Source organism: Molossus molossus, unplaced genomic scaffold, assembly GCF_014108415.1.
Source record: "Molossus molossus isolate mMolMol1 unplaced genomic scaffold, mMolMol1.p scaffold_m16_p_12, whole genome shotgun sequence".
NCBI classification, from domain to species: domain Eukaryota; kingdom Metazoa; phylum Chordata; class Mammalia; order Chiroptera; family Molossidae; genus Molossus; species Molossus molossus.
In genome coordinates, this window is record NW_023425347.1 from 3,596,229 (window position 1) to 3,623,166 (window position 26,938).

A 26,938-nucleotide genomic window follows, 5' to 3' on the forward strand; every position below is an offset into this window, starting at 1 on the left:
AATTGCTATTGATATGCATGAAACAGTACAAAATAATTAAAAAGTGAAATAGGAAGAAATATTATTTACAAATCATAAAAATTCATGTGAATACAAATAAAGTATACTCTTAATTAACATTATTTTGACAGCTTCCATCACAGAACACCACAATGTTCTTTTTCTAAATTAAAGTTAATTAACGATTTAAAAACCTATATGCAACAACAAAACTAAACAGTATTAGAACTCAGCAGAGACTCTCAAACAGCTAAAAAGAAGTTTCAAAGTACTTTCTAATTACAAGTAATTCTAAGGTTATTTTTCATTTAATGATATGTTTGTGGTGGCAGAATTTATTATCTTAATTTACAAGCTCAGTTGGCTTTCAGGCTAAGCTTCAATTTTCTTTGTAGATGAAATAATGTTTATTAAAATAACTTTACCTTCTTATTAATCAAATTATGCTATGTACCCACATATAAGAAAATAAAACCTTTATTTTATCCTAGATTTTAATATTGGACATTAATCAGGATTTGCTTTTTTTTACTAATTAAGTGATTGACTCACAATTTCCCAGGATCACTACAGACTGAGTTGATATGAAATTCACCACCGCAAGAAACACCCACACCACCATTTGGTTGTACTTAGACTACCAAGGGACTTATTCTTGCTCAGAGACAGTTTGGAACTTGGACATGGAAAAGACATCAGTGGATTAAGCCAAGAGCTGCTACATGAATGGTGACAAATACAGCTGAGTTTCACAGTAAATCACCCTAAATTAGATGACACTAGGAAGTCTGGTCTTCTAAAAATTGATCAGGAACAATTATCCAGAGATGATCTTTATTCTACAACTGTGGCCACCTTCATTTGTCAAATACCCAGATCTAAAGTCAAGTACTCCAGTTCACCTCTCCTGTGAGAACAAATACTCTTTTTCATAAGTTACATACTCTTTGCTAATTTTCCAAATCAGGATGCTAAAATTTCAAGTGATTGTTTATTCTAATTACACTCCTCTATAGCGTTTTAATCACACCAGCATTTTTACTTTGAAAGTTAGTGCTTTTTCTTTCTAAATCCTTGTTTGTAGAAAAAAATGTCTTGCTGTTTTATTCATTCCCAAGATTTACACTGCTATCTTTCAAATTCAATAATATTATCAAATACTAGAAACCTCACTTCAATGTTACCTTAGATCTTTTAAAAACATAAAGTTCACACAATTTGTTGAGCAGTTTGCTCCATGGGTTCACATGTAGTACCTCATTCAGTCTCCATAAGTATTTGTAATGGGGATGATCTCAATCCTGCCTATGAAGACATTGAAGTTGCTCAAAGACAGATATTTGGATTCGATATTCCGTAGGGGTGGGTAAAAGTAGGTTTACAGTTGTGAGTACGTGAAACAGAGTTTATTCTTGTATTATTACTTATTTATTATTGTATGATTTTTTATTATTATCAACTGACTTTTGCCCACACCTGTGTTTTTAAAAAAGTAAAGACCTTTTAAAGTAAAGTGTTATAATCAGGGAAATAGCCAGTATTTCAATGTCTCAGTGAGAAAATCTATCTTTTACTCAGGTGTGATATGAACAGTCCTCTCAGGTTATGAGAATAATTGCATTAGGCTCCGATTTAGATAGGATTCCCTAAAATATGAGCTTGAAAGAGGGGTTCTTATGCAAACATTTATTGCAAGAATGAACTCAGGGGAACTTACACAATAAGCAATGAAAGTAAGATAGGACAGGGGGAAAGCTAAACAAAATCACAGGATTAGCTAAAGTCCACCTATATCTGCTTCCCACAGGGAGGTCCAGAGCCCCCAAAGTGTGCTAGAATTGTTCTGCTTTGAAGCAAGAAGAACAGAACTTTATACTCCTATTCTGGTCATTCCTATGTGTCTCTTGGCAAAACAAAAACAAATAAACAGAAAAAGAACTCTTATAATTTGGGGTAGTAATCCAGAAAAGAGTGCAATCATTGGCCATTAGCTTTCAATACTCACAATTGTCAGAGGACAAGTAAACTGACTCAAAGTGTATCTTGGAAAAACATCAAGAGTGTCCATTCTTAACCTGAACAATCAAATTATGAGCAGATTTCATAAAGCTAACAGCAACTGTTACAGAGGGAGAAATGACAGACAGGAATGCTAGATTATGGATTAAATGGTAGGAATGTTGCCCTTGCCTATTTGGCTCAGTGGTTAGAATGTTGGCCCATGGACTGAAGGGTTGAGGGTTCAATTCCTGATCAAGAGCATGTACCTGGGTTGCAGGTTCAATCCCCAGCCCTGGTCCAACCAATGTGTCTCTCTCACATCCATGTTTCTCTTTCTCTTTCTCTTTCTCTTTCTCTTTCTCTTTCTCTTTCTCTTTCTCTTTCTCTTTCTCTTTCTCTTTCTCTTTCTCTTTCTCTTTCTCTTTCTCTTTCTCTTCCTCTTCCTCTTCCTCTTCCTCTTCCTCTTCCTCTTCCTCTTCCTCTTCCTCTTCCTCTTCCTCTTCCTCTTCCTCTCTCTCTCCTTCTCTCTGCCTTCCACTCTATCTAAAAATGAATGAGAAAATATCCTCAGGTGAGGATTAACCAAAAGATAAATAGATAGATAAATAGATAAATAAATAAATAAATAAATAAATAGTAGGAATGTTGTTGGAGAGCCACCTGAGTCTAATGGGGCACCCCCCTCCTTGGCTCTTGTCAGCTTGCAAGAATGAATTCAGATGAGTGACAGGCAGCACTGTTGAAGCAAAGCAAGCAAATTTAAGGAAGTAAATCAAGCACATTTACTAAGAATATTCTTGGCATGAAGCACAAGTGGGCAACTCAGCTGGTGGGGGTTCAAGGGTTTTATATTTTTTCCTCCTATAGGTTTCAAGGTTCCCCTGCTGGATAGACTAGATTTAAAGGTCCTCCTTTACATTGTTGTGGCTTTTCCCAGAATTAGTGAGAGCATCTGGTGGTTTTATCTTGGCTAGTCCTAAGTCTGCTAAGTTTTGTGTTCAGTGGGTGAGATAAACTCTCCTTTCTGTCTCCTTTTCCTCTTCCTGCCCTAGCAGCTATCTTTCCTGCCTAACATTTCCCCTCTCAAATGATACTAGCAAAATGCTTTAAAGGTTTAATTACTTGTCCCCCAGACTTAATCTGTACTTCGGTTTAGCTGGCACAAATGACATTACTTGAGTCTTTGTTCTCTGTTTTCCCGGCCCAGGTTGATGTAAGTTATGTGTTCTCTGGTTATGGAGGACAGTATGAAACCATTTGCTCCCAATTGCTCTTGGCTGGGGAGACAAGGCCTGTGGTTCACAGCTGGCTGCAAGCTGCCCGAACTGTTGGGCCTTGTTTAATTTTCTTGTCTCAGTTTCCCCATTTCACTTGCGCAGGAATTTTCCTCGCTCCTTACTATTCTGTCACAGAAATATTTGTCTAGCATTTTCATACTCAGAGTACAGGAATATCACAATTAACAGAAACCAACCGCAAATCACTGTGATGTACTTTTCACATAATGAAATTTAGCCTCAATATCAACAAATACCATTATCCCATTATATTCAAGGCTACTATAATGAGAGAAAGTCCATGAACTATATGAAAGTGTGGACAAGTCAGACAGAATAGAAACCCTGATTGGTTTACTTACTACTGGTGCTGTTTGCCATGATTCTCAGAAAACACACCACCAACCAGAATCGATTATATGTTAGAATCTCCCATAGCAGTTACTTAATTTTGTATATGCTTGAACACATTTCCATTCCAACATGGCATTTTATGAGGAATGTTTTTCAGAGTCCCATCAAGAAAACATTAACCATTATGGAATTCAGAAAAAATTTAAATAGAAAATCGTTAGAACTGGTGATGGAATAACTAGAAGCCTAAAGAGGGAACAGCAATGTATCTCAGAGATTATTAGAAGCAAGAGGCTGCTATCTACCTATGGCTAAGAAAAGTGGTGGCTAATCCATCCCAGATGCTCTGGTTGCCTGAGGGAACTGATCCTGTGGAAGGAGGAGTTGTATGGGAGAAGCTGGAACGAGAAAGCGGATGCATGGGAGAGTTCAGCTAGAGCAAGATTCATGCAGGCTCATTAACTAGACTCTCTGGTTTTCAAAACTTTGAACTGTAACAAATTATTTAATGAGCTATTTAAACTTTTGGTATAAAATAAATGTGCATATAAAGCATTATATTAAAATTTGAGGCATAAAGAAATAGAGGATTCGGCCACTGCTGGAGATACCACTAGAGATAGCATGAAAGAAGGGTAGACATCTGGGGTGATATATATATTAAATCAGATCAATGTACCAAAATGGTGCTTCAGAGGAACGTGTGCCAATAAGGTATATAAGAATTATAATATTTGTAATAATCTGTAACAGGGCATTTGGGAACATTAAGACCCCTCATTTTCATTTTTGATATATTGGTCTTTCTTCTGTCTTGAGCTCAGTAACTTTTATTGCCTCGGGGGACACTCATTTGCCAGACAAGAGAATACAATAAAATTTAGAGAAAGCAATTATGCCAACTAAATTTAAAATATGCATTTTTAAAATTTCTAGAAGAAACATAATATTGACAAATCTACTACTTGACAAAGAAGATGGATTTGAGTTCCAAAATGTGCCTTTAAATATCAAGACTCAAAGACTCTTCATATGCAGTTATTTTAAAGACTTTGAAGATAATTCCCAATGCCTATACCTAACTTCACCTTCCCAAATACTCTCTCCCCCAACATGCGCATACATATATTTTACCAAGAGAAGATAAAAATCCTTATGGGCACAGGAAAAATCTTGCAGAAATAGCAGTAAATGGAAGATGTAAAATTTCCTACAGGTAATTATTTGAAAACCTGGATAAAATATAAACAATTAACTTAAACGTCAGACAACAATTTGAAGGAGAGATTGCTTTTAAAAAATTGCAACTGCAATGGATGAGAATAGTGGATTTATATTCTTTTTGCCAGAGGGAATTCTGTGAGCCTCTCATGGGAAACCATATCATCATCACCTTGAGGTGGCAGAGAACAGATTCAGGATGAAATAAAGCTATAACATCACTAATCACCAGAGAGATGCAAATTAAAACAACAATGAGGTATCACCTCACACCTGTCAGAATGGCCGCCATCAACAAATCATCAAACAACAAGTGTCGGCGAGGGTGTGGAGAAAAGGGGACTCTAGTACACTGCTGGTGGGAATGCAGACTGGTGCAGCCACTATGGGAAACAATATGGTGTTACCTCAAAAAATTAAAAATTGTACTTCCATTTGTCCCAGTGATCCAACTTCCAGGAATATACCCTAAGAAGCATGAAACACCAATCTGGAAGAATATATGTACCCCCATGTTTGTAGCAGCACGATTTACAACAGCTAAGATCTGGAAACAGCCCAAGTGTCCATCAGTAGACGAATGGATAAAAAAGCAGTGGTACACATACACAATGGAGTACTATGCAGCTGTAAGAAAGAAAGATCTCGGAAAACCGAAAAATGGCAGCGGAGTAAACGGAGCTACACAGACCGTCTCCCAGAACCAAACTGGAATTACAACTACAACACAGACAAATCGACGGGAAAAACCAACAGAAAAGCAGCTTGCGAGGACCATACAACGAGGGACACCGACTCGATCCCGGTAGGATTGCGAAGGCGCGAGACAGGGCTGGGAGCCCACGGTCGGCAGCTAGGCAGCAGCCTCAGCTGTAAGCGGCGCCTTCAGGTCACACTCCCAGGCGGCCCCACAGTGCAGCCGGGACAGAGGCTGAAACAGCCACAGCCACTCACCTTGGGCTCCGGCGGAGGGAGGAAAGACTGGACTGGAACTGTGTCGGGACACTCGGGGTTTGGAGGGCGCTCAGACATTTGGCTGAGTGCAGCCACCCAGGACGGAGGCCACATTGCTCCTTCCCAGAGCTCTGAGGAGAGGCAGCAGCCCCTCCCTCGGAGATCCAACCCCAGCCTGTGGGCCATTGAAGTGCTAATTGAGGCTCACAAACAACCAGCATCTGCCCCACCCTCGTGAAAGCCCCTTGGCTGAGCACCAGAGGGAGTTTTTCAATCAACTGACAACCCAAAACTCATCAAGTAACCTAGACTGCTAGCCTCCAGGCAAAAAGCTAGAGGATAACAGTACGTTTCCTGGGCTGGCAACTTTAACCAGGAAAGTAAGACTTGACAGTGGTGTTCAACGTGGGTCCTCCCTCGCTCATCTAAACACAGGAGAGGGAGCCACAAACAGCAGAACATCAACACCCACAGGGAGAACTTGACAGGCTCCAAAGCCCACAGTGATAGCTAAAATGGTGAAACACAGAAACAGAAGCCAAATGAAAGAGCAAGACACCTCCACCGAAGATGAGATCAATGTGGAGCAATTAGGCATGTTAACAGAGCTAGAATTCAGAGCCATGATCTTGAGGAAGCTGAACAGCATGAGTAAGGACATAGAGACACTGAAAATAAGCCAAATGGAAATTAAAAACCAACAAGAAGAGATAAAAAATGACATATCCGAAATGAAAAACACATTGGAAGGTTTAAAAAGCAGAATAGGGGAAGCTGAGGACCGGATCAGTGAATTAGAAGACAGGGTAGAAAAAATCAACCAATCAGAAAAACAAAAGGAAAAAAACTATTAAAAAACAGGAAGACAGCTTAAGAGAACTATGGGACAACTGGAAACGTAATAATATTCGCATCATAGGAGTCCCCGAAGAAGAAGAAAAGGAGCAAGGGATAGAGAATATATTCAAAAAAATAGTGAGAGAAAACTTTCCTAATTTGGAGAAGGAAGAAGGCATTCAAGTTCAAGAAGCACAGAGAGTCCCAAGTAAGAAGAACCCAAACAGGCCCACACCAAGACACATAGTAATTAAAATGCCACAAATTAAAGACAAAGAGAGAATCCTAAAAGCAGCAAGAGATAAGCAACAAGTCACCTACAAAGGGAACCCCATAAGGCTCTCAGCTGACTTCTCCCAAGAAACACTACAGGACAGAAGAGAATGGCATGAAGTAATCAAAGTCATGAAAAACAAGAATCTGAATCCAAGACTACTCTACCCAGCAAGGCTATCATTCAAAATAGAAGATCAAATAAAGAGCTTCCCAGACAAAAAAAGGCTAAGGGAATACATTAGCACCAAACCAGCACTGCAAGAAATGTTAAAAGGACTGCTGTAATTAGCAGTAGAAATGGGAAGAAAAATAGAACCACACTAAACCAAAATGGCAATAAATAAGTACATATCAATAATCACCTTAAACGTAAATGGATTGAATGCTCCCATAAAGAGACACAGAGTAGCTGATTGGATAAGAAAGCATGACTCATCTATATGTTGTTTACAAGAGACCCACCACTCAACAAAAGACTCACATAGGTTGAAAGTGAAGGGATGGAAAAAAAATTTCCAAGCAAATGGAAAGCAAAAAAAAGCTGGGGTAGCAATTCTCATATCTGATAAAATAGATTTCAAAATGAAGACCATAACTAGAGACAAAGACGGCCACTACATAATATTGAAAGGATCTATCCAACAGGAAGATATAACCTTGATAAACATATATGCACCCAATATAGGAGCACCAAAATATATTAAAAATCTTCTGGAGGACTTCCACGGAGAAATCGACAACAATACAATCATAGCAGGGGACTTCAACACCCCGTTGACAGCACTGGATAGATCCTCTAGGCAAAAAATTAGCAAGGAAACAGAGACTCTAAATGAAGCACTAGACCAAATGGATTTAATAGATATCTACAGAGAATTACACCCCAAAACTACAGAATACACATTCTTCTCAAGTGCACATGGGACATTCTCAAAGATAGACCACATGATAGGACATAAACTAAATCTCTACAAGTTCAAGAAGATTGAAATCATATCAAGCATCTTCTCAGATCACAATGGCATGAAACTAGAAATCAATTGCACAAAGAACATGCAAAGACATTTCAACACATGGAGGTTAAATAGCATGTTATTAAACAATGAATGGGTCACCGAGGAGATCAAGGAAGAAATTAAAAACATCCTGGAAACCAATGAAAATGAACACACAACAACACAAAACCTATGGGATGCAGCGAAAGCAGTTCTGAGAGGGAAGTTCATAGCACTACAGGCCTACCTCAAAACACAAGAAAAATTTCTAATTGACTGTCTAACCTCACAACTTAAAGAATTAGAAAGCAAACAAAAAGAAAACCCCAGAGCAAGTAGAAGGAAGGAAATAGTAAAGATCAGAGCAGAAATAAATGACAGAGACCAAAAAAACAATTCAAAGGATCAATGAAACAAAGAGCTGGTTTTTCGAAAAGATAAACAAGATAGATGGACCCTTAGCTAGACTCACCAAGAAACAAAGAGAGAGAACCCAAATACACAAAATCAGAAATGAAAGAGGAGAAGTAACAACCAACACCACGGAAATACAAAAGATCGTTAACAACTACTATGAACAACTATATGGCAACAAATTCGACAATCTCAGCGAAATGGACAAATTTCTAGAAACACACAGTCTCCCAAAACTATTCCCGGAAGAGATAGAAAACTTGAACAGACCAATAACAACCAAGGAAATTGAAGAGGTAATCAAGACTCTCCCAGCAAACAAAAGCCCAGGCCCAGATGGTTTCACGGGGGAGTTTTACCGAACATTCAAAAAAGAACTAACACCCATTCTCCTCAAACTATTTCAAAAAATTCAAGAAGAAGGAAGACTTCCAAACACGTTCTATGAGGCCAGCATAATTCTAATTCCAAAACCAGAAAAAGACACTACGAAGAAAGAAAACTACAGGCCAATATCCCTGATGAACATAGACGCCAAAATCCTGAACAAAATACTAGCAAATCGGATCCAGAAATACATCAAAAAAATTATTCACCATGACCAAGTGGGATTCATTCCAGGGATGCAAGGCTGGTACAATATTCGCAAATCAATAAACGTGATACACCACATCAACAAAATGAAGAATAAAAACCACATGATCATATCAATAGATGCTGAAAAAGCATTCGACAAAATCCAGCATCCATTTCTGATAAAAACGCTCAGCAATGTAGGAATAGAGGGATCATATCTCAACATAATAAAGGCCATATATGAAAGACCTACAGCCAACATCACACTCAATGGACAGAAACTAAAAACTTTTCCATTAAGAACAGGAACAAGACAGGGATGTCCACTTTCGCCACTCTTATTTAACATTGTACTGGAAGTCTTAGCCACAGCAATCAGACATGAAGAAAAAATAAAAGGGATCCAAATTGGAAAGGAGGAAGTGAAACTGTCATTATTTGCAGATGACATGATATTATAGAAAACCCTAAAGACTCCATCAAAAATCTATTAGACTTAATAAATGAATTTGGCAAAGTAGCAGGATACAAAATTAACGTCAAGAAATCGACGGCATTCTTGTACATCAATGATGAACTCACAGAAAGAGAAACTGAAAAAACAATCCCATTTACCATCGCTCCAAAAAAATTACGATACCTCGGAATAAACTTAACCAAAGAAGTAAAAGACCTATTTGCAGAAAACTACAGATCATTGAAAAAAGAAATAGAGGAAGATATAAAATAGTGGAAGCACATACCCTGTTCATGGATTGGAAGAATTAACATCATTAAAATGTCCATACTACCCAAAGCAATCTATAGATTCAATGCAATCCCCATCAAAATACCAACGACATATTTCATAGAACTAGAACAAATACTTCAAAAGTTCATATGGAACCAAAAAAGACCCCGAATAGCCACAGCAATCTTGAAAAAGAAGAACAAAGTTGGAGGGATCACAATACCAGATATCAGGTTATACTACAAAGCGACTGTAACCAAAACAGCCTGGTACTGGCACAAGAACAGGCATATAGACCAGTGGAACAGAACTGAAAACCCAGAAATGGACCCAAGGCAATACGCTCAATTAATATTTGACAAAGGTGGCAAGAGCATACAGTGGAGTAAAGACAGCCTCTTTAATAAATGGTGTTGGGAAAATTGGACAGCTACATGCAAAAAAATGAAACTAGACCATCAACTTACACCATACACATAAATAAACTCAAAATGGATAAAAGACTTAAATGTGACCCGTGAATCCATAAAAATTCTAGAAGAAAATGTAGGCAACAAAATTTCGGACATCATACGGAGCAGTATTTTCACTGATACATCACCTAAGGAAACAGAAATAAAGGAGAAAATGAACACATGGGACTACATCAAACTCAAAAGCTTCTGCACAGCAAAAGAAACAATCATCAAAATGGAAAGGCAACCCACTGTATGGGAGAACATCATTGCCAATGATGTATCAGATAAGGGGTTAATTTCCAATATATACAGAGTGCTCATACAACTCCACAAAAGGAAGACAAAGAACCCAATTAAAAAATGGGCAGAGGAGCTGAATAGACACCTCTCCAAACAGGACATACAAATGGCCAAGAGACATATGAAGAAATGCTCAACATCACTAATCATCAGAGAGATGCAAATTAAAACAACTATGAGGTATCACCTCACACCTGTCAGAATGGCCGCCATCAACAAATCATCAAACAACAAGTGTTGGCGAGGGTGTGGAGAAAAGGGGACTCTAGTACACTGCTGGTGGGAATGCAGACTGGTGCAGCCGCTATGGAAAACAATATGGTGCTACCTCAAAAAATTAAAAATTGAACTTCCATTTGACCCAGTGATCCCACTGCTGGGAATATACCCTAAGAAGCCTGAAACACCAATCAGGAAGAATATATGTATCCCCATGTTCATAGCAGCACTATTTACAATAGGTAAGATCTGGAAACAGCCCAAGTGTCCACCAGTAGACGAATGGATCAAAAAGCTGTTGTACATATACACAATGGAATACTATGCAGCGGTAAGAAAGAAAGATCTCTTATCCTTTGAGACGACATGGAGGGACCTGGAAAGTATTATCCTAAGTGAAAGAAGCCAAGCAGAAAAAGACAAATATCACATGATCTCACTTATATACGGAATATAATGAACATAACAGTCTGAGGAATACAGTAGACCCAGACACATGGAAGTAGGGCACAGACTGACATCCCTCAGAAGAGGGGATGGGGGGTGGGGGGGTGTGGGAAGAGATAAACCACAGAACTTATATGCATGTATGCATGACCAATGGACATGGACAACTAAACCGGGGACAGGGTGGAGGGGGGGTGGGGTGGGGGATGCCAATGGGGTAAAAAGGTAAAATATCTGTAACAAAAAAATAAATAAATAAATAAATAAAATTCAAAAAAAAAAAAAAGAAAGAAAGAAAGATCTCTCATCCTTTGAGACGACATGGAGGGACCTGGAAAGTATTATCCTAAGTGAAAGAAGCCAAGCAGAAATACCACATGATCTCACGTATATATGGAATATAATGAACATAACAATCTGAGGAATACAGTAGACCCAGAAACATGGAAGTAGGGCACAGACTGACATCCCTCAGAAGGGGGGTGGGGGAGGTGGGAAGAGATAAACCACAGAACTTATATGCATGTATGCATAACCAATGGACAAAAAAGCCGGGGACAAGGTGGGGGGGATGGGGAAGGGGGTGCCAATGGGGTAAAAAAGGAGAAACATCTGTAATAACAACAACAACAAAAAGCTACTGGAAACTTTGTGGAACGTCCTGGAAACAATGTAAACACAGTTGTGGTGAGATTCAAAATATAAGGATACACTCCACCCAAATTCCCATTTCACAGCTAAAATATGTATGCAGAGGAAGACCTCAGCGGCTCAGTGAAAAAGTGAGAAAAGACAACATATACGCCTATCTTAGAAATAGAGATTTATGAGTTTCCTGCTTTATTCACTGACCTAAAAATCGATGTACAACAACGTAAGTTTATAAGCAACTCTCAGGAGACCAGACTCAAAGTGGCAGCAGCTAGAAACTGTAAAACTGAGCATCGGTATAAGTTACTGTACATACTACAGGGAATAGACCTTGAAGTTTGAGTCCAGGTAAGTTGACTGGTTACCAGGACAATGAGAAAACAATCCTCAGATGAATATGAAAGAATCCAGAGTCACTAAAATTTGTCATTTATATGTCCAGTTTTCAATCAAACATCGCTAGACATATTATAGACCAAGAAAAAATGGAACCTACGCTTAGAAACAAATAGCAGTCAATAAAACCTGACCTTGAGTAATAGCAGGTTTAGCCACAATTTCCAATGCAACAATTATGAATATCATCTAAAGAAACAAAATAAAAATGGTTTAAATGAGTGACCATATAGGAAATCTCAATATAAAAGTGAGAGTTAAATAAATAGAAATTCTAAGTGTGAAAAGTATAATCATTATACAAAATTAATAGGGCTGAGTTTTCCTCCATGTTGTAGTCTAGGGTTCTAAACAGCATTTGCTTTTTAGAATAGAAAAATAGTTAGATTTTTAGATACATACGTTTTATGACTTGAAATTAATATTGTTTGTACTCCCCATTTGTAGACAGTGAGCCAGTCAAGAAGTTTATGGGCAATAAGAAGCACTTAGAAGGATATAAATGAATTATATGCGTCAAATTAATGCCCGCAAACTATGTCAGGTTAGTTTGTACAAATAACAAGTAACAGGTTTGACTAAATGACATGCAACCTATGTGTGGGCAGAATAAAAATAAGTGATTGTTTCTCTCCTGATTTTATAAATCAAGGTACCAGAGCAACACAAATAGTTAGGAAGCCCCTGTGATAAGCGTAAGTCAAGCGCTAAGTACCTTATTGCTTGTAAATGCTGGGAGGTTCTCCAGCATGCTGGCACTCTGGTCTTGGACTTTCAGCCTCCAGAACTCCGATCAGGAAATGTTGTTAAGCCAGAAAAATAAATTAAATAAATAAATAAAAGTTTCTGCCATCAAGGACGGGTAGATTTATGATTTATCCATACAATACATGTGAGTGTACCTACAATGTGCTACAGACTGGAAAATGTAAGTGAATAAATAAAAAGTATGTTCTCGATAAAGCAAAAGTTGTAAAAGTGAACAGAGGAAAGGGCATAAGGATGGGAGTTGTTCATCCAAAATTAGAGAATTAATGGGTCCATTTTCCTGAAATAAAGGGGATTTGACCTGCTAAGCAAGGAAAATATTGCTGGTGCCTAATCCACTTTTCCTCCTAACAGTCTCCTAAAGGTTTCGGAGCTAATCCTGACTGGGTCTGCAGCTACTTCAAGCACTGCCTTCAGACACGTCCTGTCAGGCTGTGCTCTGACGCAGCCCTTAGACGTGGCGCGGCTGACGCAGAGCTGCTGCATTAAGGCAGAGAAGAGGTAACCAGCTGACTTCTGTGAAGACTTTCAGGGACATCTGAACAATGCTGGCCAATGTGTTCTTGGAACTCTAGTTCCAGCCTGACTGCTCCCCACAGGATGAGCCTCTGCACTGGCCCAGCACGGTCCAATTATCCAAGCAAAGTGAGAGAGACTCCTGGGAGACATACTATATGGAGAGAAATACTTCTTTGGAGAGTCTCCTTTTCCCTGGTGGAGAGTAGTGGCCCATCAATGTGTTGTATGGAATGTCTCTAAATAATTAATAATATGGTGAACAAACTGCTACTTCAGTTGCCAACCTACAAAAATCTTTAGCTTCCCTAGCTAAGTAGTATTAGGTAAACACATACCTTAGATTACATCTTAGCCAAACAGGGAAGCTTTGTGTGACTATTAATTCTCTGTCATACTTATATTAATACCTCTTCCCATGTAGAAACCAGTGTTGCCAAGATTCATCAACTAGCTATGACCACCAAACCTCTCTATTTGATGGAATGGATAAAGGAATCATAGATTGGTTTTCTCCTTTGTTTTTGTGGACACCAAATGGAATCAGGTCTATTTTAGAAGGTACTCTAAAATTTGTATTACCTGCATTCTTTATCATTTTAAAAATATATTGTGTATTCAGAGTGATAGACTGCAGTTCTAGCAAAGGTGGTAATTAAGTGTCTGAGGCTCTTTGTTTGCCTTTGTTTGATGATAACACATTTGCTTTTAAACAAGAGTTCTTCTTTCATACTCTGGCTGGTGTGGCTCAGCTGGCTGGATTGTTGTTCTGTGAGCCAGAAAGGGTTGGGTTTGATTACCGGTTGGGACACATGCCCAGGTTGTGAATTTGAACCTGGTTGGAGTGTGTGTAGAAAGCAACTGATGGATGTTTCTCTCTCCTTCCTCCCTTCCTCTTTATTCTCTAACTCTCCATCTCACTAAAAATCAAATTTTTAAAAGGAGAGTTTTTGTTTCATAAAAAGCAAAATAATTTACCCCTTAAAAAGAACCACAGAAATGGAGCCAGAGTTGACAGTGGGGAATTGTAAGCCTGAGTTAGCATTTCATTAAGGGCAGTGTGTATTCTGCTTTTTCCCAAGGCTGTGGCAACCCTCTGCTTTCTTACAGCAGGTAAATAATGCCCTGTGTTTTCATTTCTTCTCTAGTCTTTTTTTTTTAATTACAGCTTGGAGAAGTTTGTTTTGGGGAGAAAGGACTGCTTGGTGTCAGCCATCAGAATCATAGGGTCCACTGTAGCTAGAAACTCCTGTGCAAAGGACAGTAGCACGGAGACAAGAGAGGCAGCTCAGAGCAGCAGGTTTGCACTCTCCCAGCTCCCTCCTGCCCTGGGCTCCCACTCCTCAGGACAGGCTGTGCTTTGCACTCCCCTCCTGCTCTCTTTGCTCTGCTTCCCCTCTCCTGCACAGAGACCGGAAGATGGGTTTGGGGACACAACATCCCCCTGACTCTTCTTGAGATGTGAGCATGTGAATACACCACTTTTCTTCTCCTCAGAACCTGTCCGAGGAGTTTGACTTTTGTGGCATCAGGTGGCCCAAATCTGGTTGTGTGTCAGTTATGTAGTTTCAAAACTATGACCAACACTGGAATAAAATAAATTAAATTAAAATGCTGAATGCATTGGAAAAAACTTGAATAACAATAATAAGTACATTAGTCACTTAAAAAAATTTTTTTCTTGAAATGTTTTCTTCCCATAACATTTATTACTCCTATTTCAACTTTTCCTCTTACTTATCTGCATGTCCTTTTTAAATTTCCCCATCTTTTTTTATCTCAGACTCAATAAATATTTATTAACTGATGGATAGATAAATATCAAAGACATCTTTCTATTCTGAACCATTTCTTAAAATGTTTTTGATATTTCAATAAACTAACAAAATACAAGAATAAATGTGACAGTCATACCTAATGGTAGCCAGAATAATTATTCTTATCATATAAATAAAACTCACACCAGTAAATAAATGTATAGCCTTATTCTAAATGAGATTATTAGGAACTATGCATTCCAAAAGACACTGAAGTAAATTGGTTATTTTGGAAACAAATCTTAATATTGCTGCATGAAGCAATTTCTGTCAAAAGTTTAAAAGCCATATTTTCTGTTGTGTATGCATTGTAACATTTTAAATACTTGAATAAAACTGCCATTTAATTTATTAAATTTTGAAAAAAAGCATTTGGTCATCTATACCATTTTTGCTTGTTAATTCAAATATCTAAATCTATGAGAGCTAGCAAATAAATTTCAATCAGGACAGACATTAAATTATCCTAGTATTGGGCAAAAAAAGGACGAATGTAGGAATATCTAAAAATGAATCGATGGGAAAAGAAGTGTTTACAGAAACCACACAGACAGGCAGTCTTTCATTTAAGTTCCACTGCAATCGAATCTTGTACCGGTTTCCCAGGCTAGGCGACCTGCTCAATCCCACGGCTGCGCGACCACATCCTTTGGGTCACCTTAAAAGAAATATTTCAGCAGTAGGCTGAGCTACCTAAGGAAACTCTGAGATAACGTTAATTAGAAGTATGGAGGTAAAGCAGGTGTTATTTGACAGGAAGTTTGGGCAGAAGGTCAGTTTCTGTGAGGAAGAGATAATCGAAGAAGCGGAACCAAGGACTGGAAACTATTAGGTCTTAGAACGTCATCCGATTCAGTGGACTTGTTAGTAACCGTTTTTCATTTCAAAGTCTGAACACAGACTTTTGCTGGATGGAAACTTTTTCTAATGTGACAAAATTGGAAGTCCTGCAAAAATATCCAATATTTAGCATTTGTTTCTGTTTCAACAGTTATAAAATGCCACTCATCTCATTTACAATGGGGCTGCTTCGCCTTTGGAGTGAGGGGTCTGGCCCCCGAGGCCACTTTTGTAAGTTAATGTACACTAGCTGCTTCTAATAAAAAGACCCAGGACACAAAAAGCTCAGGCACAGAAGAACGGTATTTGACCGAAGGCTGGGGACTCAGTGGGCAGCCGTGTCTCCTCCAAACACTCAGGCTCCCGAGGACGCTGCCCCTCTGGCCCTGCGCCCAGCCCGCAGAGGGGACGCCCGGGCACAGCCACTGTTCCCTTCCAAGTCGTACCCCAGAGTGAGGAAGGAGTTCAGGATCTCACAGAGTGTTTTAAAAATAAATCCCTTTTTATTTATTTATTTCTTAGTATGTTTTTGTTGATTTTTTACAGAGAGAGGAAGAGCGAGAGATAGAAACATCAATGTGAGAAGCATCAGCCCCCCTCTGGGGATCCAACGAGAACCTCTCCGTCCACGCAACGACGCTCAGGCCACTGAGCCACACCGATGGGGCAGTCAATCCCTTTTTAAATTAAAAATGTTATTACTGTTAATTTTTTTAGAAAACAAACCCTGACAACTTGTTTTCATACAGATACATTCTAGTTTTATTCATTAATAAGCAAGGACTTACAGGCTATGTGATGATTTCACAGTAATTTAAGCAAGAGTAAGTTTATTATTGCAATTTTTTATTTATAAAATTAAAAAAAACTTATTTTTAGTTATGCTTGTGAATCTGAACACAATTCCTCTATCTTCACTATGTTCCATTAGTGGGGTAGGGGTACATTTATTGCAATTGATGAATAAATATTGATACATATTTGTTAACTAAAGAACATAATTGACACTAGGGTTCACTCTGCATTTATGTTGTATAGGTTTTAACAAATGCATATTGTCATGTAAATTAGTGTTACTGGCCTAAAATATTCTATATTCCATTTATTCCTCCTCCTTTCTTTCCCCAAATCCTGGCAACAACTAAATCTTTTACTGTCTCCATAGTTTTGCCTTTTCCAGAATGTCATATAGTTAAAATCATATAGTATCTGGCATTTTTACACTGGCTTCTTACAATAAGAAATATGCATTTAGGGTTCCTTTATATCTTTTCATGTCGTGATAGCGTATTTCTTTTTGCTGCTGAATTATAATCCACTATAAGAATGTATCAGAATTTGTTTACCCACTTACCTATTGAAGGACATCTTGTCTACTTCCAGTTTGGTTCAAATATAACTAGCTTCACTTATATTCAGTGAATGTTCATATGCAAGATTTTGTATGGATTTTAACTCATTTGAGTAAATACCAAGAAGTGTGATACACCAGATACCTGTTTTATAAATATTTTCTCTTGGTCAGTGGCTTGTTTTTTTCATTCTCTTAACAATGTCGTTAGCAATTTAAAAAATTTCAAGAATATTAAACTTATCAACTTTTTCTTTTATGGATTGTATATTTGGTGTCGTAAAAACTATCACCTGTCCATCGAGGGGTAACTTGGTTAGAATGTTGTCCTATACTCTAAGGTTACAGGTCAGGGCACATACAAGAATCAACCAATTGTGGAACAACAAATCAATCTCTTCCTCCCTTCCTTTTTCTGTAATATCAATCAACACATGTCCACAGTAGAATACTATACAACTGTAAGAAACACTGATCTCTTACCCTTTGAGATGACATTGAGGGACCTGGAGAATATTATGCTGAGTGAAATAAGCCAGTCAGAGAAAACAAGTACCACATGATCTCACTTATTTGTGGAACAAAAAGGCAAAATAAGCTGTTGACCAAAATAGAACCAGAGTCATGGAAGTAGGGAACAGACTGACAAATCTCAGAGGGATGGGGGTGAGAAGGGAGGAAAAAGATAAACCAAAGCACTTATATGCACATATGCACAACCAATCGACAGTGACAGGGACACTAAGGTGGGGAAGGCAGGAGGGGTGTGAGTGGCAAGGAGGGGATCAGTGGGGAAAACAGAGGGACATCTGTACTTTTAACAATGAAACTAAAATATAATAAAAAAGTTTTTAAAATCAATGGAAAAATAAATAAATACAATTTTTAAAAAAGTACTTGTCCGACAGGTACATAAAAAGACTCTCAACATCACTAATCATTACAAAAATGCAAATCAAAATCACAATGGGCTATCACGTCACACTTGTTAGAATGGTTGTTCAAACAAAGAAAAAGGTGTTGATGAAGATGTGAAGGAACAAACCCTTGTGCACTGTTGGTGGAAATGTTCATTGGTGCAGCCACTGTGGAAAAGTGTTAAGAGATGTCATTTATAAAATTTATGATACAAATATACATTCTGGCTTAAGAACCTGTGTGTAAAGAGCTTGGAAGATGTCCTTTAAACAATAACTCTTCTAAACATAAAAACAACTAACAATTTTATTGGACTTATCAGAGCAAAATACTACCCCAAAATCTACAAAGAGAAATAAATATACTGAGATCTGACATCGACTTACCTAAAGCAAAAGCAACAGGAGTTACAAACTTCTAGGGATTCAGAAGTGGGCATTGCTTGTTTAACTCTCTGGGCTGAGTGTGGAGCACCATGAGAAGGAGAAATGTGTGGGGCCCGAGACCTAGGGCAGCTCCTCAGACTTTTATGGACTTTACCTTCAGCAAGCCAACCAACTTCTCACAGTACAGAATTAAGAAAGACCCCTTTTGCCCTGTCTGGTTTGGCTCGGCGGTTGGAGCGTCAGCCTGTGGACCAGAGAGTCCCAGGTTCGGTTCCCCCCTGTCCTGGGGGAGAGGAAAAGGGCTTTTTCTTTGTCACCTCCCCCAGGACAGAGGAGGAGTAACCCTGTGAAATAAAACTGGAGAATTCCCCAGAAGAAAGCCTGCTCTCTAAGGGATTGACATTTTTCTGATTCCAGCTCACTGTAGACTTCCTATATCATCTAGGGGTAAAGAAAGCTAAGAAACACCTGTGAAGGTGACATGCCCGTTAAAGCTGAGATTTAATCATATATACTATTCTCTTTTCCCACGTTATTACCGTATGACAGAGCTCTAGCAGAGTAACCTTACAACGTGATCAATTTGCATATATCTTTGCAAATACATTTTTCCAAAATTTTCAGGTAAATACACCCAGAAGAAAGATTTCTGGGACAAATGGTACCTCTAGTCTTAATATTTTGAGGAACTTCCTCGTGTTTTACATAGTGGCTATACCAGTTTACATTTCTGCCTGCAGTGAATGAGGGATCTTTTTTCTCCACAACCTCTCCGATACTTGTTATTACTTGTCCTACTGATAACAGTAATTCTAACAAGCATGAGGTGGTATTTTGTTGTAGTTTGGATTTGCACTTCCCTAACAGTGAAGGGGAGCATCTTTTCATACATTTGTTGGCCATTTTTATGTCTTTTTCATGAGAACTGTCTATTTAGACTCCCCTGCCCATTTTTATAAATCCTCACCCAATAATAAGTTTTTATAGAGAGGAGAATGGAAAGAAAAAGAAATATGATATCTGACAGAAGCATCTATTGGTTGCCTCCCATACACACCCCCACCAAGGATCAAACCTGCAACCTAGATATGTGCCCTGATGGGGAATCAAAATGGCCAACTTTTGGTTTATAAAATGACCCTCTAACCAACTGAACCACACTGGCCAGGGTTGCCCACTTTTTAGTTAAAATGTGAGATATATGGACCATATCTTGTTTATCCAATCCTCTCTCAAATAGCACATTGGTTTTTTCCATGTCTTGACCAATGTGAATAATGTTGGAATTAACATAGGGGAGAATATACCTTTGCAAATAAATGTTTTCAAATTTGGAGAGTAAATACCCAGGGGATGAGTTTGATGCTGAGTTATATGATATTTTGGATATTTATATATTTATATATTTTGGATATAATATATACATACATATATATATATATATATATATATATATATATATATACATATATATATATATGTATATTTGTCAGGGAGCTGTTGTTTGTAAATATCTTCTCCCATTCATTTGGTTGCCTTTTTTTGTTGGTGGCGGTGTCTTTTGCTGTGCAGAGCCTTTTAGTTTGATATAGTCCCTTCATTTATTTTTGCCTTTAATTCTCTTGCCTTTGGGGTCAAATTCAAAAAATCTTTAAGACCAATTTTAGTACCTATAATTTTTTCTATGTAATTTATTGTTTCACATTTTATATTGAGGTCTTTGGTCAATGTTGAATTAATTTTTGTACGTGAGGACAAACTGTAGTCTAGTTTCATTCTTTTGCATGTGGCTTTCCAAATTTCCCACCACCATTTGTTAAAGAAGCTTTCTTTTTTCCATTGTATGTTTTTTTGGCTCCTTTATCAAAAATTATTTGCCTATGTGTGTGTGTGTGTGTGTGTGTGTGTGTGTGTGTGTGTGTGTATATATATATATATATATATATATATATATATATATATATATATGGTTTTATTTCTGGCATCTCAATTCTGTTCTATTGGTCTATGTATCTGTTTTTCAGCCAATACCATGCTGTTCTAATTAGTGGCTCTGTAGTATAATTTGAATTCAGGTAGTATGATAACTCTAGCTTCATTCTTTTCTGAGGATTACTGTGACTATTTGTGGTCCTATACAAATTTGATAATTTTTTGTTCTATTTCTTTTAAAAATGTCATTGGCATTTTGATGAGGATTGCATTAAATCTGTATATTGCTTTGGGTAATATGGACATTTAAACTATGTTGACTCTTCCAATCCATAACCACAGAATATGTCTTCATTTCATTGTGTTGTTTGCAATCTCTTTTAACAATGCTTTGGCTCTGGCTGATTTGGCTCAGAGGTTAGAGTGTTGGCCTGCAGACCAATGAGTCACAGGTACGTACCATGGTTGCAATTTGTCCCCAGCCCTGGTTGGGGTTGTGCAGGAGGCAGCCATTCAATGTGTCCTTTCATGTTGATCTCTCTCTCTCTCTCTCTCTCTCTCTCTCTCTCTCTTCCTCTCTCTCCCTCCCACTCTATCTGAACAAAAATGGAAAAATGTCCTTGGGTGAGAATAAAATTAAAAAACAAAACAAAACAAAACCACAATGCTTTGTATTTTTCAATGAATAGGGTCTTCACATCCTTTGTTAAGTTTATTCCTAGGTATTTGGGGTTTTTAGTTGCAATTACAAAAGAAACTGGTTTTTAATTTATTTTTCTGAAATGTTATTGGCAGTGTATATGAATGCAGTGGATTTTTTTTACCCTAAGATTTATAAGACTTACTCTTAAGTTTATTGTATACTATCTTTCAGAGTTTTTATTTTGTAAATCCTCACCCAAGGATATTTTCCCATTTATCTTCAGATAGAGTGGGAGGGAGGGAGAGAGAGACACACTGATTGGTTGCCTTCTGCACGACGCTGACCAGGCCGGGGACTGAACCATGACTGAGGTACGCGCCCTTGACTGGAATCAAAGCTGTGACTTTTTTGGGGGGGTCCCTGGTCTTTAATGGGGCACAGACTGGGGACAGGCTGTTCTGAGGAGGCAGTGGGGAGCAGAGGCCTCTACAGGGATGAGAGTGGAGGGCAGCAGGTCAGGTTGCTGGGATCTTTGGAGATAGGAGGCGAACCCCTAGGTGGCCGTCTCCCCAAGGGCAGAGCGGGGTCTCTGAGCTCACCCACCCACCAGGCCTGGGCTCAAGGGTGTGCTCTGGGAGAGGGTGACAATGTACTGCCCCCTGGTGGCCTTGTCAGCAAGGATGGCTCCCTCCCAGAGGAGTCCCCTCACACTGGATCCGTGGGCGCTGGTTCCAACCCATCGCTCTGGGCCTTGGTTTTCCGAGGGGTGACACTCTAACCACTGAGCCTCCGGCCAGGGCCAGGTTTTCTATTGTTTTTAAACAATATGACTGCTTCCTGAGATTCTCTCTTCTACTAAGTATCTATATTGGATACTTTCATACTTAAGTGTTCTAAGATACATTTTTCTAAGTTGAATATTATTTTGCTTTTCCTAGAAACCTATATAATCTTACTAAACTCCACTTTGCCTCTGAAATTTCAAATAAGAAAGTGAATGCCTCTCAGCTTTGCTATTATCTTAAAGTTAATTATCAAGCCTTTTTGTTTTCAAATACGATTATAGTATGTTTCTAATGCATCCTTGCTGTATAGTAACTACAGACCTTGTGACACTCAAACATAGAAAATGTATTTTGTTATTATTAAAATATAAATTAGTTAGTATAAAGAAAGTCTTCTTAAATTGCTGATGAATGCTGACAGTTTTCCCCATTTGGCAGCTTTCTGTTTTTTAAATCAACTCCAGTGATGTAATGGACCACTGATGAAAATAAGAAAGCTATGTGAGACTAACCACATCAGCCAAAACAACATGGACTCTGTTGGAGAAATATTTTCTCCAAAGTCTTTGTCAAAGGACTGCTTCACTTGGTACTACCATCTGTGTCGTTCCTATAGAGAACATAGGTCTCTATATGGACAGAAAGGGCACATTTAAGCAGCTGTCTTTCATTATATTATGCATCAATCACTCCTCCACTCTACTGAGTTCATGCTGTGTCCAAGGCTGTTTTATTTGCTGGAGATACACTGATGAGTGGCAACCACCGTCTTTTGCTAAGGAGTAGCTCAGCGGCTGTAAGATATACACAAGTGAATACTTAGGAAAGTTATAAGTGCCACAAAGGAAGTAATGCCAACGGGACTGGAGAGTGCAGAAAGAGAATCTGCCAGACTTCAACACTAGTGAGGAAAAAACAGTTTTCACATAAAAGGCAGCATCTTAGAGCTTCATCTTAAAGGAGAAGAGGAACTGTACACTGCCAACGAGTACAGGAATCACATGCAAAAATATGCAAAAAAAGACTAGCAAAACCTTCACACTTTGTTCTTGAAATTCAGATTTTTGGTTCTTCAGTTTAAAATAGTTATTTTTTATATAATCTTCTATGCCTTTCACAAATACTGGCTCCTGACTTTTCAAAAAAAATTAAAATAAAACAATATATATAATACTAGAGTATGCATTCCTGTATTGTCTCATGTCAATGCTATGTTCTCTCCCCTTAATACTCACCCTTTGACCTGCCTGTAAAAAATAAATAAATAAATAAAAGTAGGCATTCTATGCACATAAAATCTTTCCGAAACCCACTCTCCTTCCCCAGCTGAATGACGATTTTTCTCTTTGCTGCCATAGCACTTTATGCACAGGGCTAGTGATCATGTACCATTAACACTGAATTATGGCTCTTTCCATGCAAGGTTTCCCCTTGGAACCATAGGAATTTTGAGAAAATGAGCAATATGTGATTGGCCCCAGTACATGGCAATTCTTTAGTAAACATTTGCTATATTAAATAACATGATATATGCCAATGCTCTGTTTATTTTTATAGGTTTCTAGATTTTTTAATAATAAAAGCTGAACATTTCCCTGACCAGTTTGGTTCAGAAGTTAGAGCATTGGCTTGAAGGCTGTGGGTTTAATTCAGAGTCAAGGGCACATACCTGGCTTGCAGGTTCGATCCCTGACCCTGGTCAGGGTCCTGTGGGAGGCAACCAATTGATGTGTCTCTCTCACATCGATGTTTCTCTCTCTCCTTTCCTTCCTCTCTATCTAAAAATCAACAGAAAAATATCTTCAGGTGAAGATTAACAACAACAAAAAATCAGCTAAAAATCTATTGATCATTTACATACAAGACAGTGTGTATTCGGTGTATCACTTAACACAGTGTTTCTGTATGCTACAGCTTACCATTCGCACATTGATCAGGAAGAAAGCAAGTGTTTTCATATAATATTTATGGTATTAAATTTCTTGCCTGTGATTTCAGAGATTCTCCTTCTAGAGTATGTATTTGTTGCTCATGGGCACGTATACCATCTGATGGGCGCCGCGCACCACCACCACCCTCCTAAAGGACAGTGATTGTTTCCCAAGGTAGGAAGGCTGAGATGTAGCCTCAGGAAAATGTGTAAACCTTTTAGTAAAAGGAATATTAAAGGTAATAAATGCCACTTTGATGATTTTGAAACCTCTTGAACAAGGGAGTAAAAATTTGCTTCACCTACTCATTGAGACTCGCTGTTTATGCTTGGATTCATCCCAACAATCTTTTAAAAATAAAGGGTAGAGAAAAACTTAGCTTAATAGGTGGATTTTAAAACAGTAACTTTGCTGATTAATGCTGATAAAACCAAAGCTTTGGCTATCTTACTGAAAAATGGCTTAAACACTCTTCCTGGTCCGAGTTGGGGAGAATCAGGAAATTGCCATAGTAAGTAAATGTTTTGTGGATTTATCTTTGAATAAGGAGGTAGATGGATTTAGTGAGGGGTTGGGCCATGGAATAAAAGGTGTAAGCACATGTTGTACATTGAACTTATAATTGGTCACCTTCTGAGGCAGGATAGTAACAAGTTAAGAAAATTCCTTGGCAAGTGAAATGGGGAATCTAAGACAAGATAATTAAACAAGGCCAAATAATTTGACCAATTTACAGCCAGCGAGTGAGTTACAAGACCTTGTCATCCCTAACCAAGTGCACTTGAGAGCAAATGGTTTATACCTCTCTTCTCAAACCAGAGAATAAATAGCTTAAACCACCCTGGTCAGAGAGCCAGGTAACAGAGACCTAATTAGTGCCAGTGGAGCCAGCCAAACCCAAAGACGGATGAAGTCAGAGGAACAAATAAAAAAACCCGATTAGAGTCTGACAAACCCAAGAGAAAAGTAAAGCAGTGAAGCTGACCAGAGAATTGTCCCAAATGCCCCTTTACACTCATCTTGATGAATCAACACATTGAAGGACACACCTGGAACACTAATAAATATTTTGTTGAGATGCCCCCCGTGACCTCCTGTAGGATTCCCGCCAGCCAGCAGATAAGTACCTTTAAGAAAAAAGATGTTGGTGTGGGCTCTCTGGATCACCCCTATGCCCTCCTTACATCTTCACTTTTCTCTCCTAAGCACCAAGGGTCCCCACGGAACTTGCAACCAGGGGAGGAACGGGCAACAGCAGCTCTTCCCGGGCTGACTTCATGAATCTGTCTCCAAGGCCCCCGTTTGATCTGACTTTCCAATGAGCTAACAGCAGCACTGCCCTATGTCACTGTGACTTTTACTTCCCAGTGAACTAACATCAGCCTTACTTTGACTCATCTCTTTCCTGTGACGTTTCTATAGAGCCAAAGCTGAGCACCCCCAGGCTCTCTCCTGCTGCTACTTCTACCCTAAGTCCTTCCTTTGTGTCACTGTCCCCAGTTTTAATAAATATGCTCTCAAAATCACCTGGACTCGAAAATCTTTCCTGCATGAGGTCAAGAAACCACACACTACTAAATTATTTACCTATAAAAAAGCTCATGAAAACTAAAGTTGATGACTTCAATTTTTTTTAAAAAAATTAAAAATTATTAAAGGCATTGAAAGATAAAGTCAAATCCTAGAGAAAATAATTCCATAAAGCCATAAAATATAATATGATATATATTATATTAAATTAATATAAGGAAAGATAAGACTCTGAAAGTCTATCAAGGGAGTCCAGCCAAGAACTTCAGAATGAGGGAAGAGTCAAAATGGTGAGAAAGAAAGAAATGGCACAAAATAGAACTTTTCACAGCTGAAAGTTATGAATTTATAGATGGAAAAGTTTCAAAGATCGAAATGGACTAATCTCTAGGTACATTAATTACCATGAAATTTGAGAACACCAGGTAGAAATAGAATATATTAAAATATTAAAAACTAAAATTGTGTGTGGAGAGAAGATGGTGGCGGGCAGGACGGGAGGGAGGGTAAGTGTGTGAGAGAGTGAGCGAGTGTGTGAGAGAGTGTGAGTGGACGTGAAGGTAGACGACCAAACTCCTGCAGTGCAGAGACACGGAGCAGAAGGTCCCTGTGCTGTGGATGGAGCAGTGGCTACCGCAGTGAGCGGCCCTTCAGGGCACTTCTCCCTGTGCCTGGGGAGGTCCCACCATGTTGGAAGATCCCAGGTCTTCCCTGGGAGGAGGCAGTGGGAACAGCTGGGGCCCAGCAACCTGAGCCCACCAATGCACTTGGCACTATAAGACCAGTGGACACTCTGTATGAACACAAACGGTGCACAGTAGTGAAGCTGCCAAGGTGCCAGTCATGGAAGCCGCACACAGCCTGGAGCCCAGCACCATCCCCCATAGTAGCAGCCCGATCAGAGTCAATATATAACCCCAGAAACAGAGGCTGGGGAGCAGACACCCATCCCCAGGCAACAGAAGCACAGACCAGCAGCTGAGACCCATCTCCAAAAACTACAGCAAAAGTTGAGCCCCGTGGGGCAGCAGCCCTCCCCAGCCACCATGGTGGGACCTGGGGCTCCACAGAGGCCTGTGGGGTCCAGTAGCTCACAAGAGCAGCGGGAAGCCAGAACCCGAGAAGGACTGGTGCGATCCAGCTGCCCTTGGGTCCTGGGGGGTCCTGGGGCACCAGAGAAGGCAGTGCGACTCAGCAGCCACAACAGCAGTGGGAAGCCGAAGCCCGAGAGGGACTGGTGCGATCCAGCTGCCTGCCCACGGGACCTGCAAGGTGCGGGGGCACCAGAGAGGCCAGTGCAACCCAGTAGGGACTGTGCGATCCAGTTACCCACAGGACATGCGGGTGTTGAAGCACCACAGAGGCCTGCGCAATCGAGCAGGGACTGTGCCATCCAATTACCCATGGAACCTATG